General features: G+C 41.2%; 1 protein-coding gene across 3 annotated transcripts in view; it reads right to left on the bottom strand.

The window, feature by feature from the left end:
- Positions 1-2,570: 2,570 nt before the first annotated feature.
- LOC307176923 (uncharacterized protein) overlaps positions 2,571-22,051 on the bottom strand; it is a 121,507-nt gene continuing 102,026 nt past the window's right edge. For all 3 annotated transcript variants that reach the window (XR_013824949.1, XR_013824950.1, XR_013824951.1), the window contains one exon: positions 2,571-2,888. The gene's annotated coding sequence lies outside the window, so the exon portion shown is untranslated. The remainder of the gene's footprint in view (positions 2,889-22,051) is intronic.

Here is a 22,051-nt window from a genome sequence, read left to right on the forward strand (position 1 = left end):
AGGGAGTTGTTGAGTTTAATAATAACAGCCACCAAAACCATCTCACTTATTCCCCTGGCTTTGGTTCCCAAATAACAGAGCAATCTTCCCACTTAAATTTGGCTTTGTAGGTACCACACAGAGACCAATGGGCATGGGGATTCCAGTGTTCTTTTTTTTTTTTTTTGCGGTACGCGGGCCTCTCACTGTTGTGGACTCTCCCGTTGCGGAGCACAGGCTCCGGACGCGCAGGCTCAGCGGCCATGGCTCACGGGCCCAGCCGCTCTGTGGCATGTGGGATCTTCCCGGACCGGGGCACGAACCCATGTCCCCTGCATCGGCAGGCAGACGCTCAACCACTGCGCCACCAGGGAAGCCCCCCAGTGTTCTTAATGATTATATTTCTCAATGAAAATAATAGATGTTCCAGTTTATATATTATTTTTTTGTGAATTTGCTTAATGTTAATTGGCACCCTAGAGTCTGTCTCTAGGTACACCAATAGAAGTGACCCTCCAGCCATAAAGTTAAGGACTAGACTCTAAATGAGATGACCAAGGACACTGTCATCCCGTGAGACCCTGACTGGCTCCCAGCCTAGACAAGAGCTCTGTCTCAACTTTCTTTTACTGCCGCATATTGGATTGATAACATGGTTTGAGAAGGCAATGTCAGTGACCTTAATGTTCTGAGCCAAAATCATCCAGTGGCACAGTCTGACAACCTGAATATGTTTTTTCAGCTGAAACAAGCAAGTGGTTGCAGCAGTCACCACAGCAACGGTGTGGCTGGAATTTTCAACTGAGGAATAAGGGCAGTTGTGAGGATGGCTTCACCTGGAATTAACAGTGACTAACTTTTAAGATTAGCCTCCTGGGAATCCTTTATGTTTTTTCTAGTAAACATAAATACACACTGTGATTGTTCTTCAACATGAAACACTTCTCTTGACTTTCACTCAATACTACTACTCCTTTTCTTTTTCTGGATTTTATAAATGCTAAGCAAATCCTCACAATAGGCTCCAATTTAAAGGATGGGAGAAAAGTGAAGAATTTGTTTCAGGCTACAGAAAAACATAGGTTTTATCTAATTTTCAACTCTGCATTCCTGAATTTTTCCTTTGTTATCTACCTACCAGGCTGCACTTATTTCCATTTTGAAAGAAAGGCAAAATAAGACGCTAAGGGGAGTAGAATAGTGAACTTGAAGAGTTGTTTAGAATCTATTCTATGAAGTCAGAGTCTTTTTTTTTTAATGTATTTATTTATTTATTATTTATTTTTGGCTGCATTGGGTCTTAGTTGCTGCGTGCGGCTTTCTCTAGTTGCAGCGAGCAGAGGCTACTCTTTGTTGCGGTGCGTGGACTTCTCATTGCAGTGGCTTCTCTTGTTGCGGAGCACGGGCTCTAGGTGCGCGGGCTTCAGTAGTTTTGGCTCGCGGGCTCTAGAGCACAGGCTCAGTAGTTGTGGCGCATAGGTTTAGTTGCTCCGCGGCATGTGGGATCTTCCCGGACCAGGGCTCGAACCTGTGTCCCCTGCATTGGCAGGTGGATTCTTAACCACTACTCCACCAGGGAAGCCCCAGAGTCTTTTTAAAAAGTTTTTTTCACACTATGGACATAGCAATGCTAAAATCAAATTGATAAAGCTTAAATTCACATCAGGAACCAAAGACTGGGGAAAAAAAATCAGGAAAGGGATTTTCCTGGTGGCGCAGTGGTTAAGAATCTGCCTGCCAATGCAGGGGACACAGGTTCAATCCCTGGTCTGGGAAGATCCCACATGCAGTGGAGCAACTAAGCCCGTGTGCCACAACTACAGAGCCTGCGCTCTAGGGCCCGTGTGCCACAACTACTGAGCCCGTGTGCCACAACTACTGAAGCCCACCTGCCTAGAGCCCATGCTCCACAACAAGAGGAGCCACCGCAAGAAGAAGCCCATGCACCGCAACGAAGAGCAGCCCCTGCTCACTGCAACCAGAGAAAGTCCGCGCGCAGCAACGAAGACCCAACACAGCCAAAAATAAATAAATAAATCAGGAAAGCTTTATCACACAATTCAGACATGTACTCAAAATTTTCCATAATAGCCTATTATTGGGAAAAAAAGGGAAGATAAATAAGAAAGGTATGTGAAGTGGCCTGAGAGTGGGGACTGCAGAATTATATAATAATAAGAAATATTTTTTCAGTAGATTAGTGTTTGGAAATACATATGAAGTAAAATTGTCACTGAAAAATATATTATGTTGGGCAGTTATGTTATTTTATGCAGCTCTAAACATAATTATGATTGGGATCTAGAAAATAGAAAATAACTTTGTTTTTTCCCCCAGCTTTGTTGAGATAATATTGGCAAATAAAAACTGCATATATTTTAGGTGTGCAATGTGATATTTGGATATATGTATACATATATCAAATATATCAAATTAACCCAACTAACTCAACTAACACAATCGGCTATATATTGATAGTACTGTATTGTAATAGGTTTATAATACTTTTCACACAAATAATACATAAAAAACAAACACAAAAAACAAACACACAAAACACAAACACAAAAAACAAATACAAAATTAACAATTTTTAATCTTACAGGACAGTACCTTGGAATACACAGGAGTACCAGCTACATCCCTACTGCTTTTACGCTTGCTTCTGACATCCTGGGCTTGAAATAAAGATACTGTACTACTGTACTCTATACAGTACTGTACAGTAAAGTACACAAAAGCACAACCACTTGTAGAGGATGCACGCACATGACAACATCTGCCAGACACATGAACTAACTTACGTGATTGGACATGCGAACACGTGTTCGCATCGTTGAAAGTTCGCAACTTGAAGGTTCGTATGTAGGGGACTTACTGTATTGTTGTGTTTCAGGGAATAAGGAGGCCTGAGGGGAGAGAGAGAGATGGGGGAACAGTCAGAACATGCACAACACTTGTTGTTTAAGTTCACCATTTTATATGGGTGCAGTTCATGACATCCCAAACAATTATAATAAAATGTCAAAGATCACTGATCCCAGGTCACCATACAAATATAATAATGAAAACGTTTGAAATATTTCTAGAATAACCAAAATGTGACACAGAGATATGAAGTGAGCAAATGCAGTTGGAAAAATGGCACCATTAGACTTGCTTGACAAAGGAAACCTTTAATCTATAAAAAATCACAGTATCTGCAAAGGGCAGAAAAGTGAAGCACAATAAAGTGAGATACGCCTGGACTATAAATTTCCAAGAAGAGTGTGCAATATCCAGTGTTTCTCCATCTTATTTGAATAGTAATCCTCTTTCTCAGAAATTCTGGAGGACAGTGTGGGCAGAATTGCCCTTAGATGAGGCAAGAAAGGCCGCTACCCTGGGATCTGTGATATAGAGGCCCTGAGTTGGCCCTCCTCTGCCTGTGCCCCTTCCCTAGGGCCATGGGGATAGCCCCACCCAGAATCACGGTTCACCCCTCTACATCATGCTCTGGGCCTGCATGCCTTTCTATCCATAGTACAGCTTGTCCTTCTGAGAGTGGACTCCCCTCACAGCCCAGCCTTGGCCAAGGGGCCCTGCTGTTTGCTACTGGGGTCTGGGGACAAAGTTGGGATGTGTATGTTACTGACCAGAGTTCTTGGCCTTCCACTATCAATAGAAATTGACTAGAGGTCAGACAAGAAATTCAGGCAAGGCTTTATTGGGGCCCCTGCTGCAGCAGGGGGGAGTGAGAACAAACAAGTTTCCCCTGCTTGCTCGCTCCCTGAGGGGGGAGCAAGCTTGCTTCTTATATGGGGTGAGGGTAGAGATGTGTCCCAGGGTCGGGCCAGAGGGGTGGCTTAGGTGTTTTGCCCACCCCTTAGGTGGTGTAGTGTGCAGGGGCATGAGCAGTGCCCTGCTTTTGCTCCCACACCCTCTTTTTGCTCCCAGCTCTTCAAAAGTGGCAGTTGGGTTTTTTTGTATCTTTGTATCTTTTGGGTCCAGAATTTGCCCCAACTGCGCATGCATGCAGTTATTTTTAGTCCCATAAAGTATCTTTGTATTTCGTTGCTTGAGGTGAGGTGTGTCCGGGTGCAAGCACTGCAGCACTGCAGCAAAGGGTCCCAGGTCCCAGCCGGTCTCATGTCAACTACTATATCCACCTGTGAACACATGAGGCCTTTCCTGGTGGGCTCTGGAGACAAGCACGAGAAGAGAAAGGAATGGCAGGGAACAACTTCACTCCCCATGATCAAGTTCCAACGCAAAACGCTGTGGAGTCTAGGAGTCCAGAATCTGAACCTGGCTTTCCAAGCTGTTATGAATGTACTTTTGCAAAGGTAAGAGGATATTTTATTTAGCGGTTTGCTAGTCTAATTTATAACTTCAAAATATTTAGACATATGGTAAGTGGGCTTCTATTTATACTGTTATGTAACTTCAAGCCTTGCAAAAATTAGGAGAGAGCCTGGGCTGGTGTACCCCAGAACATGGGTCTGAAAAGTTTGCACTAAGCTTCGCTCTGTGACTGTTTCCCATCTACTACTCTATTTACTTGTGGCAGCCAGACTTACCCACGCTGAATGCCATGCCAGAAAGGAAGCTTCATATATCAGAGTGGGAGGGAGGATTCCAAGTAATGGTTCTGTGAGATTCTCAGTTTCTCTTTTGTAAAATGGGACAGTATGAAAGTACATCTTTCATAAGATTGTTGGGAGGATTAAAGTGAGTAACTTAGCGCATTTAGCACAGTGTTTGGTGCATAGAAAGCTCTCAACAAATGTTCAGATATTTTTACTAGATAGTTTAGATATTTTTACTATCATTAATATTATCATATTAGTTCAAAGTGGAACATTTCTGCTCATTAGGTAACAGTGGTTATTGTATTAAAAAGTGTGTCTTGTTTGACGGGTGAGAAGCAGGCTCATTTGGACACAGACCTGCCGGACTCCCAGCTTCCTTGGGCTGCTACCCCCCTGAAGTCCAGGTGATTCCCTCTGCAACTGTGGGGAAGCATCAGGCTCCAGTTCTACCTTCCCATGCAAAGGGGGCTGGAGTAGAAGCGCAGGTCTTGTCTGGGGTTGGAAGTGAGCCAACAGACGAGAATGACGGTCTTGATAGTCCCCCTTCAGAGTGAATCTCCAACACCAGGCCAGCCAGAAATTCTCACTTATGTGTTAGAAGTCTGGCCTTCAAAATACCTATTAACTGAGAGAGACCCAATGTTTTAACTATTGTCGTTGGTGAACATAAGCATTGGGTTGGTTGTCTTAGCAGAGAGAAGAGTCCAGATGGATTGGAGGAAAGAGAGTACATTCCAAGGAAGAGAAGAGAGAGTGGGTGGTATGGAACAGTGATTCTCAAACTTCAGTGTGTGCAACAGAATCACCTGGAGGACTTGGTAAAGCACAGGTTACTGGGTCCCACCCTCAGAACTTCCGGTTGGGATGAGGTCCAAGAACTTTCCTTTCCAGCCAGTTTTCAGGTGACGCTGATGCTGCTGGTTTGGGGCCCACAGTTGGAGAACCACTGATCTGGAGCATTAGGCGCTGTTTAGAAAGGCTACAATTTAGTGATTGAAGAGACAGCCATGGGGCAGGATAAAGGTCTATCCATAAGAACAGCGCTAATGATGAATGTGGCCTGCTTCCTAGATTAGCCTGGGAACGTGGCTTTCAAGTCTCTTGTTTTGTTTTATTTAGTGTTTGCTTATCGCTGCTCTGGAGCAAAACCTCTCTTAGGTGCCAGCACTTGGTGCCTAGTAGGCGAATCAAGCGTTGGTCAAACAGGATTCCTAGAGATCAGGGAATCTGCACAAATACAAAATTAATAGGCATATCTACTGAAAATTTCATTTATTTGGCACTTTCAGAGAATGAGATGGGTTTTGCAAATAAGGTCAGGACCTTCCCCAAGGGTGAAGGGCCTTGGGCAACCCCGTCAGTGTTAAGTTCCTAATCAATCGCACTGGAAAGGAAACACTCTGCTAGCGTCTTTCATAGGCCCCTTGGGTTATCTTTATTCAAGACAGAAAAATTTAAATTGAGTTTTAACAATGTTCCAAAATAGAAGAGTGAGGTGCAGCACCACCATGGGGCCGAGGACAGCTGGGTCCATTGCCCTCCCTAAGAGATGGATCTAACTGGAATTTACCTTTTAAAAGACCAAACTTGGGGCTTCCCTGGTGGCTAAGAATCTGCCTGCCAATGCAGGGGACATGGGTTCGAGCCCTGGTCCGGGAAGATCCCACATGCTGCGGAGCAGCTAAACCCGTGCGCCACAACTACTGAGCCTGCACTCTGGAGCCTGCGAGCTACAACTGCTGAAGCCCGTGCGCCTAGAGCCCATGCTCCACAACAAGAGAAGCCACCGCAGTGAGAAGCCTGCACACCGCAATGAAGAGTAGCCCCCGCTCGCCGCAACTAGAGAAAGCCTGCGCGCAGCAACAAAGACCCAACGCAGCTAAAAATAAGTAAATTAATTAATTAATTAATTTAAATAAATAAATAAAAGACCAAACTCATTTTACTTTAGCTGTTGTTCCTACATTTCCTCCTTAATTCCTGTTAATTGCCTCTCTTCTAGAAAGAAGTGTCCTGAGAAGTTGAAATAAATAATGTTGTTCTAACCTGGCCAGTAAGCCCAGTTTCACCCAATAACACAGCTGTACTCAAGGCATAAGTCAACCAACCTCACCCCCAAAAGGCCTTACCATTGATTCTTCCATAATCGCAATTTCCACACAGGGAACACTTTCAGACGTAAATTGCATTTTAACATGGGTGACTCTTTTCATCATCTTAGATTACTTAAAGGAATGACTTAAAGTACATAGTCACTCTTTCATCTATCCCTCTTCATCTTTCCCAGGTGTATCTAGAGCTGTGAGGTGAGAGAATAAAATATTTGGGGGATGATGACTTGTCGTTCTGTGCTTCCTTTTTATCTAGCCCAAGTTTTCCATCAAAGGATCAAAAATAATCTTTGGGGAAAAGAAGAAACGAGCTCTGTTTGTTGTAGGTATTTAATAGCTCTTTGTTGGTTTGCATGATGAAGGATGTCAGCCACTGCTATATTTTTATAAAGAAAATGTCTTCAGAGTTAGAGAAACTATCTGATACTGGCTTGTGGTTGGCAGTGGTAGGGGAGCCTGCTCTACTCCCGGCTTTTGGGGAGGAGTTGCGTGTTTTACCTCCCCATACATTGCACAGTGTATGAGTTAAGAGCTTCAAATGACAGGGAGAGAAAGAAAAACTTCTGTTCTTTTCCATCAGGTATTCTTAGAAATGTCAACTCATTTTTCTGGAGTATATATAGCACAAGTTAACAAGAAAATGAGTCACTTCCAGCCCTGCGTGGGAACTGACACCGTAGTAGCCTAGCTACCTTACTGTTGCCTGAAAGCAACATCCTCTTGAGTTTTTAACGTCACAATTGGATTACCAAACTGAGACAGCAAGACTAGGAAGAGGGTTGTCATCAAAGTTAATTGGATACACGTTTAATAATAATATATGGAACTGTTATTGCACTGAATGGCAGTTAGGTATAAATGGTGCTCCGTTCCATATATGAGTCTGTTTTGTCAGTCAAGTCAAGCATTTCTAGAATTCTGGTGGGTATCAGGTCCTTTGACTCCTGTCAAAGAGACTAGAGCTGGACACTAGTTAAAACAGTGAAGATAAATTATGTATTTTTTAAAAACCCAAAACTATTGCAATAGGAGGGAAAAGAGAGACTTCAGTATAGAACTGAATTCTGAGTGCAGCATGGACAAGTGGGGATTAATAGCCAAGGATCAGGGTGGGGGTCAGTGGATGGAAAATCACTAAGAGGAAACATCAGGGGTAAGGAGGGATTCTGGCTAAATCAACTTGGTAGGATTTTTGCTGAAGGCGGGGCCCGGTGATTAGATACCAAGAGTGGGGGATGAAAAATTTGATCAGATATGGAGGGTGAGGATTCTTGCTAAACTGACATAGCAGGATTTTTGCTAAAACTGGGTGATGTAAAGATGGACACAGAAGTTCAATGGTTGGCTCCTAGTTGAGAAGAAGTTTCCAAAGAACCTGAGCAAAGTTGGGTCAAGGAGATAGTCTTTGTCATCCCACATATCCCATCATCTTTCCCCTCTCACAGTTCTCTTTTCTCCAAGTCACCCACCCATACCTGCTGATGGTCCCCAGTCTTTGCATCAATCCCAAATCTGGACAAAAGGAATCACAAGGATGGCAAACAGATTTCAGAGCTGCCTTCTCTGCTCGACTGGCAGTACCCTACCAGCTCACTGCGAACAGAGTCTGGGTCTGGGTTAGTGGGACAGATGCCATAGGATAGGAAAAGACACTGTAGCCAGCATGCCCTGGGACACTCCAGGATTGATAAAGGTTGAGATGTGTACAATTTACAAAAATATATGACCACGTGAATGGATTGCCAGGGCCTTGGAAGGAACCTGTGCAGAGGAAGGGTTTTAAAGCTTAGCTTCCTGGTAGAGCTGCCTCTGATTGAAGCACAAACATTCTCACTCGGATCCAGCACTTTAAATCTCAGTGGCCCATTGTTCTTGCAACTAATCCAACTTACCAGCTTCTTTCCTTTATGGCTAGTGCTTCTTGTGCTCTACTTAAGATACCTTTGCCTATCATGGTGACATTTTCCATTATTTCCTTCTGAAAGCTAAATTGTTTGACATTTAGAGCTATAACCCATCTGGAATTGATTTTTGTGTGGTATGATACAGCATAGTAGATAGTAGTCAAGATTCATCTTTTTTCTATATGGATATCCAATTGACCCAGCACCATTAAAAAAAAATGGATCATCCTTTCTACACTATAGTCAGAGTCATCGTTATTTTAATTAGGTAATATTCTATGTTTCTGGATTCTGTTCTGTTCCAGAGGTCTATTTGCCTATGCTGACACCAATACCACCCTGTTCCAATTACCAGAAGTTGAAAATAAGTCTTAGTATTTGTCAGTATAAGTCCCCTAGCTTTTTTCTTCTTTTTCAAGATTATCTTAGCGTTCTTAATTTTTTATAATTCCATATCAATTTTAGCTTGTCAGTTTACACACACACACACGCACACAAACACACACACACAAACGATCCGTACAGAAATTGAGATTGGGATTGGCTTAAGTCTACAGATCAATTTTGGGGAGAGTTGACATAGTCACAATTTCAGTTCATAACTGAATTGAACTCAATTCAATTTAATATCTCATATTTCAATGAGATATCCTATCATTGACTTAAACCTTTAAAAATTTCTCTCAGTAATGTTTTTTAGTTTTCAGTATGGATGTTTTATACATCTTTTAGACTGATTCCAAGTATTTGATATGTATTTGGTACTATTGTAAAAAGTTTTATGTTTCAATATATTTTTCCTTTTTTGGTGATATATAGAAATACAATTGATTTTTGTATATTAACTTTTAAATACATAACTTTGTTAACTTATTGGTCTAATAGCTTACAGACTCTTAGATTTTATATGTGCACAATCATGTCATTTACCAATAATAACAGCTGTATTTCTATCTTCATAAACTTTTGCCTTTAATTTCACTGGCTAGGAACTTGGGAAGATGGTGAATCATCTTCTTTTCATTCCTCAGTAGAGGAGGAAAGCTTTCAGTAATCTGTTCGATTTTATGTTTGATGTAGGATTTTTGTAGGTATTCTTTATCAAATTAAGGAGAGTTCCTTTTATTCCTAGTTTGCTAACATTTTTATCCCCTAAAGGCATTTAACTGTATAAAATGCCTAGTCTACACCTATCAAGGTGATCATAATTTTTTGTTTTAATCTGTTAATATTATGAGTTACATTGATGAATTTTAAAATGTTAAACAACCCTGGCATTCCTGGAATAAACTCTACTTCTTTGTGACATAGTACCTTGTTATATATCACTGGATTTTATTTGCTAATATTTTGTTTAGGATTTTTGGATCTATATTCATGAGAGTAAGTAGCTTGTAAACCCTGTCAGGTTTTAGAGTCAAGGTTATACTTGTCCTCATAAACATGTCCTTTTCTATTTTCTAAAAGAGTTGGTGCAGAATCAGTGTTATTTCTTTCTTAAATGTTTGGAAGAATTCACAGCCAAAGCCATCTGGGCCTAAGGTTTTGTTTTGTTTTATTGGAAGGTTTTTAAAACTTAATTAAGATTTTCTATTTCTGTTAGTTTTGGTAACGTTTTTAAAAGATTATTCTGTGTTAAAATTGTCAAATTTATTGGCCTAAAGCGTTTCAAAAAATATATATCTTTAATACCTTTTGATATCTATCAAGTATATAATTATGTCCCCTTTTCCATTCTTGATTTTAGTAATTTGTAATTTCACTCTTTTTTTCTCTCAGTTTTCTAGAGTTTTATTTATTATTTTGATCTTTTCAAAGAACTAATTTTGCTTCTGTTGATTTTCTCGGTTGAAAGTTTGTTTTCTATTTCACTGATTTCTGTTCTTACCATTATTATTTTATTTCCCACCTTCTCATTTGTTTCATTTGATTAGTATGTTTTCCTAGCTTTTTGAGATAGAAGCTTAGAATATTGACTTTTAGTCTTTCTTCTTTTCTAACATATCTATTAAATATGTGTTAAATATGGCTATATGTTTCCCTCTACCACTGCTTTAATTACATCCCACAAGGTTTGATATGTTCAGAAAATTGCACAAGTTATCATTCAGTTAAAAATATTTCCTAAAAAAAAAAAAAAAAAAAATATTTCCTAGTATTTGTTGAGATTTCTTATTTGCCCTTATTTAGAAGTATATGGCTTACTTCCAAAAATGTTGAGATTATCTAGTTCTTTTTGCTATTAATTTTTATCTTAATTTCATGTTAGTCAGAGAATATGCCCCTTCATGATTCCAATACTTTGAAATTTGCTGAGGTTTCTTTATGATCAATTTTTGACATGCTCTATATGCACTGAAAAGAATGTGTATTCTGTCATTACTGAATGCAGTGTTCTATATATGTCAATTAGATAAAAATTTTTAATTGAGTTGTTTAGGTCTTCTATATTCTTAATAACTTTTGCCTTTTTAAAAAACAATAAATCATTCAGCCATTGAGAGAGGTAAAGTCTCTCTTTTAGTTCTGCTGAGTTCTGCTTTGTGTATTTTCAAGCTATGTAATTGAATGCATACAGATTTAGAATTGTGATGTCTTTCTGGTAGAATGACACTTTGATCACTGTGAAACATTCCTCCACTTTAGAATTGCTATATGTTTCATGTATAGAAAAAAGACTGGATCATATAAAAAATATGTTACCCTGGATTACTCTGGGAGTTCTAATTATAGATGATTATTTTCTTTTTTTACCTTATTTATATTTTCCTATTTATTACAGTGAGCAAGTATAACTTTTATAATGATAAAAAATATGAAATTTACTTTAGAAAACACAATAGCAGACAGTAGCTTCAAGTTTCTCCTGTACATAACCAAGTAATTAAAGGGATGCTTGGGCATATGCAGCAGGACTTCCTTGGTTTAAATATCAAGCAATTCCACTTCTGCTCCTCCTGAGTAAATCCCTATGTTTATCTCATCTAGATGCTCTCATATGGAACTCTGACAGATATAAAGGGTGGGCATGCGCGCGCACACACACACACACACACACACACACACACACACACACCTCTTCTTGACATTTTTAACTCTGGAGCTTTTAGAAAAGTTGACAATAAGATTTAAGTAAGATTTAAAGTGTCATTAATAGGCATTTTGTCCCTTCTTTATTAGTAGATATTTTGGCATCATTTATATCATCTTTGGGAAGCAATCTAAACAAACAAATTCCAAAACAGAACTCTCAATTATCATGCTTGAGAGAATATGGAATTAAAACTGATAATCAAAATATACAAATAGGGCTTCCCTGGTGGCGCAGTGGTTGAGAGTCTGCCTGCCGATGCAGGGAACACGGGTTCATGCCCCGGTCTGGGAGGATCCCACATGCCGCGGAGCGGCTGGGCCCGTGAGCCACGGCCGCTGAGCCTGCACGTCCGGAGCCTGTGCTCTGCAACGCGAGAGGCCACAACGGTGAGAGGCCCGCGTACTTCAAAAAAAAAAACCAAAAAAACCCCACAAATAATCTCATATTTTATGTAAGTAATAGTTGTTATATATTTCCCCAGTTAGCATTTACCAGAATCATCATTTTTGAAGGGGGAAAATCATAGCAGTTAACATTATTGAGCACTTCATTCTGCGTCAGCCACAACTGTAAACTCTTAGTTAATCTTCACAAATCCCTGTGTCATAGATAATATTCTTGTTCCCATTTTACAGATGGGGCAGTTGAGGTACAGAGGATAATTAACTTGGCCATGATTAAACATCCAGCAAATGACAGAGCCAGAATTTGAACTCAGGGAGTTTAGGGCATCCTCTTTAATACTATATTATATCATAGCAGAATTATAGGAAGGAAATCAGTGTTCTAGAGTTGGGAAGTCAAATAGAGTTGGGATTATTTGTTCTGGTGAAGGAAACATGGCTTAAGACTCAAGTGAGGACTTCAGTCTGTGGCAGGAATCCCTGAGGGGCTGTGAATGGGTCAGAGAGAGGCTGGTGGGTCTGAGAGGAGCTCCAGAATGTGCTGGTCTCTGCTGGGGGACAGAGTCAGGGTGAATGTCATTACTGCCCAATGAGGAGACTTCAACTTGTCTTGGAAACCATGACACTTCAGGAATCCAGTTTTGCTGCCTTCCAAGGAACACTGAGGTTCCACCCTTATCGCCCCAACCTGTGGCTGCCCAGCTTGCTGCAAATTCCTTGATTTCTAGCTGGAATCTGCAAGGCATGAGTTAGGTAAAAACAATTCTCTTAAGGTCCTATCACCATTCTTCCTTTCCAATATCCTTCCTCCTCTCTAATAATCAGATTACCCATTCATCATCATCATCATCCTCATCATCCTCATTATCATCCTAGTATTTATTAAACCCCTGGTGTACACCTGGCAAAGTATTAAGAATTTCTACTGCATTATCTCATTTAGCTCTTACAGTCCTCTTAGATGACTGAGTTGGGCGCTGAAGCTTAGCATGGTTGGCAACTTACTCAAGATCAATTGCTCAAGGTCAACTTGCTCAAGAGCTAGTAGTGGCAGAGCCAGGTTTTAAACCCAAGCTTGTCTGATCCAAAGCCTAAGTTCTTAACCCACCATGTTGTACTGCTAGAAGAATTAGTCTGGATTTATGGAATTTAGGGCAAGTACTGGAAGGGAGGAGAGATGTGATAAATCCAAAGTCCTTCCTTATCATTACATTAGTGGCTGCTTCCTCATGAGACAGTTTGGCCACACTTGAAATCCAAAGTACTTTCCTACCATGAATCTCAGTTGCGGCTTCCATCATTTAGTATTATACTTTCAGTTTGTATCTGCCCCTTTTGATATGTCTTGAGCTCCTTGAAGGAGCTCAGTTATCCTCTATTATCTAATGGAGGATTTGGCATCCAGTAGGACACAAGATTTTGTTGTAAGAGGGCAGCATGGGAGTTCACAAGTGTTGCAATCAGAACATCTGGCTTTGATATTTAATCCTGCTGCCTACAGGCTTTGTGACACTGGGCAAGGCATTTAAGCTCTCTGAGGGCCTGTGCCCCGTTTCTGGAATACAGAAACGTATTGTAGTGTTAGGGGATCTAAATGACCACACATACATGAAGATCCTTCGACATTTGTAAAACTCACTACCTAAATGTGAAGTATATCATGAGTATCGCTGCTGTTTCCAATGTCAGCTGCCGACACTGTGCCTTTTCTGGCCCAGCTTCACAGCATCCTGGCCTGGTTGACAGTCTCCTAAGCTCATTTGTCTCCCCAGCACCCAGCAGTGTTCCTTCAGGGTAGTAGGTGCTACTAATCAGTATTGCCCATGTCATACAGAAAATCTGCTTCATTTAGAGTTGACTGTAACAAAATCGATAGATTTGAGGTTTATATTCTTTCATGTCTTCTGTCTACGTTTGCTCTCGTTCCTAAGGAGATGTTAAATGAGCATAAATCTGGATACCTATTAGGAAGAGGAAAGAAAGTAAGGGTCTGCACAGCTCAGGTTGCAGATAATTGGCTTCCTAGCTATTGAAGGTTAAGTATAGTGACTCATGGAAGCATAATGTTCTTCCTAACAGTCTTTATCATCCACATTTAACCTGGTTTGCTAAATGCAGCAGAGAACATAAAAACCTTAGGAAGCTAACATCTTAAAAAGCTTTCAGAAAGGAATGAATCAAAGATTCAAGAATCTCTTCAAATTTAACATTCGCCACAAATTCAACCTTCTTGTGCTTTTATTTTTTCTTATTATCAAGTTCTTCATTTGGGGGGAAAAATCTTTTTTTTTAAGTTCTGTAGACATCTTCAGTCATAACAGATTCTCTCAAGATCTTCTGAAGCCTTTAAACACCTACTATTCTGTAAAGATAGATATGATTTCCAGCGGTTTTATTTTCTTCTTTTTTTAAAACATTTATTTATTCAAGTCAAGGTGATAGTTTTTCTGAAAGGGTTTTAGCTATACAAAGCTAACAAGGACATATTTAGTATAAACTCAATATTTTCTTGTGGCCAACCATATAAAGAACAATATGAATACTTAGAATCATTAAATTGTATGTAGAAAAAATGTTTTAAAAACTTTAAAAGGTCACCTGACCCTGTAATTTTGTTTCTAGTAAACAATCTTGAGGAAATATTGAGAGAAATGGCATTTCTTGTAATAGTGAAAAATTGGGGAAAACTCAAAGGCCCAACATTAAGGAGATAGTTATATAAATGATTGTTTATTAAATAATTTGCAGTCATTAAAATGATATTTTCCAAAAGATTAATTACAAAGAAAAATGCTACCTAACATAATATTCAGTGAAAACCCAAGTATATATCTTTTTATGTCAGAGTCATCCCTTAGAAAATATATACATATTTATGCAGAAAAAAATGACTGAAAGGAAACCCACCAATATATTAACTGAGGTTAACTGTGGGTGATGGAAACGCGTGTAAGATTCATTTTGTATTTTTGTACTTAAATTTTTAATTGTAATTAATTTTAATTAATTTAATTTTTTGGGTATTTTCCAGATTTTCTGCAATGAGAATGTTTAAAATTTACAATCAGAAAAAGTATTACTTTAAACATGCCTAACACAATATTTATAGTTATTACACTGCCAGATTCTTACATTATGATAAACGTTGAAAACTTTATATTTCTACTGATTTCAAAGAATAACAAAAAAGGACTTGGGCAGCAGAGCCTTTAACCTGCCCTGGACCCCTTCCTATACATGTTTGTTTCCTGATTTTGTTGGTCCACTTGACTGGATAGACCACAGAATTTTCTGGAAGAGTTCCATAAATCCTTCAGTCTAGTAAAGCTCTTTCCATGTCCCCCCGTGTTGGATCCTCAATCCCAAATAGAACAGACTGGAGTTGTGGATGGGGAGGGCAGGAGGAACCAGTGACCCAGTTTAGTGCCCAGAGTTTAGTGTAGCTGTGATTATGGTAGGTCATGCATTTCAATCCCAGCTGCGTCTGTCACTAGCCACTACCTCTCTGCAACTCAGTTTCCATGCCTGGATTAACTGGCATTATCGAGGTTAGCATGATGTCTGGCCCCATAGTAAGCACTCAGTAAAAGTTAGCTTTGACTGAACTTCAAAAGAGGTAGAACCCTTTCATCAACTCTGCAGGCATAAGTTAGAACAGTCTCAGCAGGTGTAGTCAACTAGCTGCCTTCTTGGTAGGAAGGAAGCAATTAACAGGTTGAATCTTGTGTTTTGTTTTCTTTGGGGGTGGGGAGGGAGGTGGGGCTCCGAAAGCCCCAGAAGGGCTGTGTCTGGAAAGTGCAGAGTTGGAGGCAACAGATCAAGTGTTGTAAAAGAGGCTTCAATTTTGGAGGGGCGGTTTAGGGACAGACTTAGGCAGAGCTAGGTAACCACGATTTTAGGGGCAGCCGACTGGGGTGTTGGGAGCTGCTGCCGCTCCTGAGTTTCCCACACACCTTGGCCCGATGGACAAGGAGAGGAGGCCATCACTGCTCCCGTCACTGATACCTCCTCTCCAGCACAGTGGTCAAATGCTTCCTTCTCCTGACCCTGCAACCCAGGGAAGGCAAGGAGTAGATAATTCTGGCAACAATGATGAACTACTTGACCTGGGAACAAACAGTACCCTTCCCACACCCCTCACCAGGGTGGAGTGTCAGGGACAAGCAGGGGAAAGTGTCACTCCTCCACTTTTTGCTGCCAAGGGTGACAGATGCTACCTCATCGGTGCAAACGCGTGCTCCCATGCACTCAGGGGAAATGAGGCGGTGAGAACGTTTGCGGGGGGGCAAAAAAATCAGGAGTTTGGCATTTTGGGTTTTGAATTGCTTAGGAAGAAATTAGTTCTCTGAATGGTCTGGAAGGGAGGATCCTTGTCCTGTGTGATGAGAAATTTCGAATTAGAAAGAAAAGTGAGGTGCTTTGGTAATACAACATCAGAGAGTGAATTTTAGAGAAACAGATAGAATTTCCCTTTCAAGGACGTCTAGGTGGTCCCACCGGTTCTTGGCAGACCTGAGTGGCAGAATGAGGCTAAAAGACAGTTCTAGTCCTTTGCCACCTGACTGGCAGCTCAGGCTGACAAGAGAAAGGTGGTCGGCTCAAAGCCACCATTTGGCTTGGCCCATGTGGTGGGGCAGGGACAGATTTCAGCCTGGGTTGACTTTATTTATTTTATTACTTTTTTTATCTTTGTTTTTTCTTTTTTTTACTGAAGTATAGTTGTACGATATTATATAAGTTACAGGTGTACAATATAGTGATTCATAATCTTCAAAGGTTATACTCCATTTATAGTTATTATAAAATACTGGCTATATTTCCCGTGTTGTACAGTATATGCTTGTAGCTTATTTTATACCTAGTTTGTACCTCTGGGTTGACTTTAAACAGTCCCTGTTCCAGCTGCCAAGCACTGATTCTCATTCTCCAATCTAAACTTAGGTGTAGTATCGTTTTACATCCGGTAAATAAGAATTGTTTTTCCAATAAGAATGTGATGTCATGGGTCAAGATAATAATCCAGGAAAACTCAGGCCTCTGATGGAAATGGTGGGTAATTGGTAGAGGAGGATGACTTTACTTAGAGAAGGTATCGCCTTTCTGTGGTTTGTAAGTTTCGAGACAGGCAAGGTCTACCCACTCCCTGCCTCCTGGCTCTCCTACTGGCCTTTCCTTTCATCTAGAACTCTCTCTCCAGATTGTAAAAAAATACCTTGCATTTGAAAGAAGTCATCCTACTGGATATGAACTTCTTTGGGCCTTCAAGGCTTTTTCCAGCTTTAAGAACCCTCTATTGAAATGCAAACATTCCAGGAAGGAGTAAAATCTGCAGTGGTGACAGCTAATACCTTATCACTATCAGTCACTATCACTTTAGCAAACATTTACTGGGCCCTTACTACCTACTTATTTGTTTGTTTATTTATTTGTTCATTTGTCTGTTTATTTAAAGTTGGGTTAATTGAGGTATAATTTACATACAGTCAAATTTATGCTTTTTAACATACAGTTAGTTCCATGCCTTTTGAAAAAACATAGCGGTCATGTAACTAACCCTACAACCAAGGTATAAAACATTTCACTTTTGGGATGTTCCCCATACCTGGCAACAATGGACCCATTTTCTGTCCCCATAGTTTTGCCTTTTCCAGTCCTTATTATTAATAAAAGTAAAAATGACCTTAAACTGTATTTGGCTCTGTTTACAATCTAGTTTATTAACCATTTCCCTTGGGGAGAGCATGGATAAACTTTCAGACTCATTTCCAGTCTCAGCAGCTAGCTAGCCAAGCACTTGATAACTGGGGAGCCAGTGAATGGGAGTTGGGAAAGGAGAGAAGAGAACCAGGCAGGATGGGCAAGTAGGGGGCAGGGCCGTTGCTTTAGGAAGCACTCATCTGGCCTCCAGCCCTGCAGGTGGGCAAGTCACAGAACACCCTTCACCCAGGCTCCTGTTGGCCCACTCCTCCAAAAAACAAACTCAGGTCAGAGGCAGACTGTCAGCTTCCTGAGGATCACTTCCCCCTTTTGGTCTCTATTGTCCCCTTTTCTCACTTGGTGGCATCTGCTCCGGGTGACTCTGCTTGTGCAGGGTCAAGGACAGGGAAGACTAGAATTAGTCTCCCGCATTTCTGGTCTCAGTCCCTGGGAAGGTGACGGTGCCAGGAATAAGGGAGGAAAAGGAAGGGAAATAATATTTTTTGCACTTCAACCACATGTCAGGCACACATGATTTCATTTAGTCCTCTAGAGAATCAGATGAGCCTCTGAGCCAGAGACCAGCCCCACCCCAGCCCTGTCCTTCCACCCCTGTGACCCAGCATCAATCGTGACCATCAGTTTACCCCTTAACTCCTTCCTAACTCTCCCTTGATTTCCTCCTCACTGCTCTGTCTTCATTCAGTCTCATCATCTCAGAGAGTCTGGATGTTTACAATCATCTGTTAGGATTCTCTCCACTCCAGTCTGGTCCTGATTTATCCCTTTCATGTCTACCAAAGTTACTTTTCCTGAATGCAAATCGGATCATATTTGTCCCCTGCTCAGATTTCCTCTGTGACTCCCCTTTATCCTCAGCATAAAATGGCAACTCTGGCTCCTGGTAAACAAGGATCCCTGATGCAATGCAAGCCCCTCTCCCAACCTCCTCTGTTATGCCCAGAGATCTGCTGGTGGCCCTAGGTGACCACGTTAGTTCACGCTCATCCTCTCCACCTCCCCTCTTCTAGCCATGCCCTGGGCTGCATGGGTCTTTCTTGTCTAGATGCAACTCCAGTATTACCCTCTCTGAAGTCTCCCCTGTTCCCTCTCCAAAGACATTCTTGCCCACTCCTTCCTTTGCTCTTCACTAGACCCTGACAACATTCTATCACAGCCCTTACCAGAGTTTATTGCACTCAGATGCTTATATCTCTGGCTGGTGATCAGGAAGGCAAGGGAATTGCCTTCCTGCAATGCAATTCTTAGTAAATGAGAAAGTCCCATTTTAAATTCGTATTTTCCACAACATGACTATCTCAAAGAGTTGAACTTTGAACCTAGAAAATTGGCTGATACCCAAGCCCATGCTGTTTCTACCGCATAAACTGTAGAAGCACATTTGGGAAGAAAGATGATTTTATTTGGGATGCGTTGTATTTCAGATTCCCGGGGTCACTGAGGTGACTGTGTGCAGTAGGCAATTGGAAAGGAGAGTATGAGCTCGGGAAGAAGTTTGGGGTTGGTTTTCAGTAAATAACTCTGTTTGGTAGACCTGAAGCACTCTTAGCTTTGGACGCTCTTTTCCATATCCTATAAAAATATATCAAAATATCTTATGTATAATATATTAAGTAGGTAATCGTATGAGTTACATTGCAGATGACTCTTTCACATGACTTGTAGGATGTTGATTAAATATTTATTCATTTCATTTTTCAGTTTTCCTCCCTTCCTCTTTCTTTTCCTCCCTCCTTTCCTTTCTTTCTCAAATATTTCCTTGACCTTTGAAAAGATATGGTACTTCTAGTGCTTACTGGGAAAAATAGCCCATGTGTAAGTGGTAGCTGACCTCAGAGGAAACTCGACCTCAGAGGAACTAAAGGTGACTGGAGGTGGGGAGAGAATTAAGTCCTCCTATAACCTATATCGGCACCCAACGAGCTGTCCCAAATAAAGACAGAATGCAAGTAAAGGTAGACTCCTCTGTAAATTCAGCTTCAAGGCAAATCTCCTCGCTCTCCCTGTAGAGAAATTCTGGTGTCTCTGCTGGGTTTGGATAAGTGATGCTCCTTTGTCAAATGAGAAGATGGCTGAGAAAATGCAACAGAACTCTAACATTTGAAGTATCCAGCAGAGGAACAGGGGTCTGGGGAGAGGGCCAAGAGGCTAGGCCAGGAAGAGGGGTATACCAGATAGTAAAGGGTGGAAGGTTTCTAAAAAGGAAACAGTCAATAGACACAGGAGTTCAGTAAAAAAAAAGAAAAAGAAAAAGATGGAAAACAGTCCATTGAAATAGGTAATTCAGGAACCACTGGTGGGCAGAGCCAGATCGTCTCAAGCTGACAAGGGAGAGGGAGCTAACTGAGCAGAGCAAGTGTAGACAATATTTTACAGACCCTAGACTATTAAGGGAAGGAAGGAAAGATACAGGGCATAACTAGATGCAACTGAAGTTTGTTTCATTTTGTAATGGGGAAGCCAAAAGATGCTCAAGGAGGCTGAGGGGGAGGGAGCCAGTGGAAAGCACGGGCCATTGTCCGTACTCCTAGCCCAGACCAATCCCTTTACTTCCACTCAGTCCCATCACTTCTGGACATTGACGCAGTAATGTTCTTTTGCTCTTACCACAGTAAGTTTTCTCCCTTCTACTGGATCTTTCCCATTCGCATACAAATCCACTGAGATTTCTCTCATCTTAGCGATTTCCCTGGTGGTCCAGCAGTTAAGACTCTGTGCTCCCAATGCAGGAGGCCCGGGTTCCATCCCTGGTCAGGGAACTAGATCCTACATGCATGCCACAACTGAGACCTGGCACAGCCAAATAAATAAATAAATATTTTTTAAAAAACAGATTTCTCTCATCTTAAAAGCAAGCAAAATCTTTTGAATTCACTTTCCCCTTTCAAGCCATTGCCTGTTTTTCTCCTTCCATTCTCAACACAACACCTTGAAAGAGGTTTCTGTATTAGTTGTCTCTAACTTCTCATCCCTCATTCTCTCCTCCATTAACTCCAGTGAGTGTTGGTGGGATGGAAGGGTGTGCCCACCTTTCTACTGAAAGTTCCCTGTCAAGGTTATTAAAGATGTTAGGTGGCTAACCTCAATGGTCAATGCATGGTCCTCATTTCCTGCTGGCCTATTTGCAGCATTTGACACGTGCAATCACTCCTATCTCTTGACACGCTCTCTTCACTTGACCGTCTATCCTTATCCTCCTGTCTTTTTTTTGTCTATACTCATGCCCATAGTGCTTTCACCCTAATCTCATGACTTTAAATACTAGCCTGGACCTCTCCCCAGAGCTACAGGCTGTACATCCAACTGCATGTTCAACATCTCCACTTGGTTGTCTAATTAGCATTCAAAACTGAGTTCCTGAGAGTCCATCCCATACCGGATCCTTCCAAAACCTTCCTCATCCCAGCACTTAACAGCTGCATTCTCGCAGTTGTCAAAGCCCAATGCTTCAGGGTTATCTTTGACTCTTCTCTTATTCTCATACCCTGTATCTATTAACTAGCAAGTATTGTGGGTGCCCCTTCAAAATATATCCAGAATCTGATCACGTCCTGCCCCTCCACTGCTAACTCCCTAGTGACGAGGGTCTTTCCAGGCCACCATCATCTTTTACCTGGATTTGATGCATCAGCCACTGGGCTCCTTGCTTCTACCCTTGTGCTTTTCAATCTATTCTCAGCACAGCAGCCAGGATGTTCCTATTAAAGTGTAATTCAGATCACATCACTCCTCTGGCCAAAATCCCCCAGTGGCTTCCCATCTCACTCAGAAGAAAAACCAGTTGCCATGACCTCTAAGACCTCACTGATCTCATTTCACTGGTTCCTTCATATACCTAGAGCCCACATATGTCACACTTCAGGGCCTTTGCACTTGCTTCTCCTGCCTGGAATTCTCACTCCCTTGCCTCCTTCAAGTTTTAAGTATCACTGTCTTAGGGTGACACCAACCCCTCTACTTAAAGTTGCAGCATTCTCTCCTTGACACATGACTTCCTATTCCCTGCTTTGTCTTTTTTCCTTGGGGAAACGACTTTTATCTGTTTTATCCCCTGTGATGGCCCCAGTGCCCAGGACAGTGCTTGGCACTTAGGATATTGAAAGAATGAGATTGATAATACTGGAGGGCAGAGGGATTATTGATTGATGAAGGCTCAAAAGGGAGCATGTGGAAAGACAGACGCAAAAAACACTAAATTTTTACCTAAAGAGACGAGGCAGAGTAGGGAACCAAGAAAACTCCTGGTACCATCATTTGCACATTGACTGAA

Source organism: Stenella coeruleoalba (assembly GCF_951394435.1).
Source record: "Stenella coeruleoalba genome assembly, chromosome: 18".
Classification (NCBI taxonomy): Eukaryota; Metazoa; Chordata; class Mammalia; order Artiodactyla; family Delphinidae; genus Stenella; species Stenella coeruleoalba.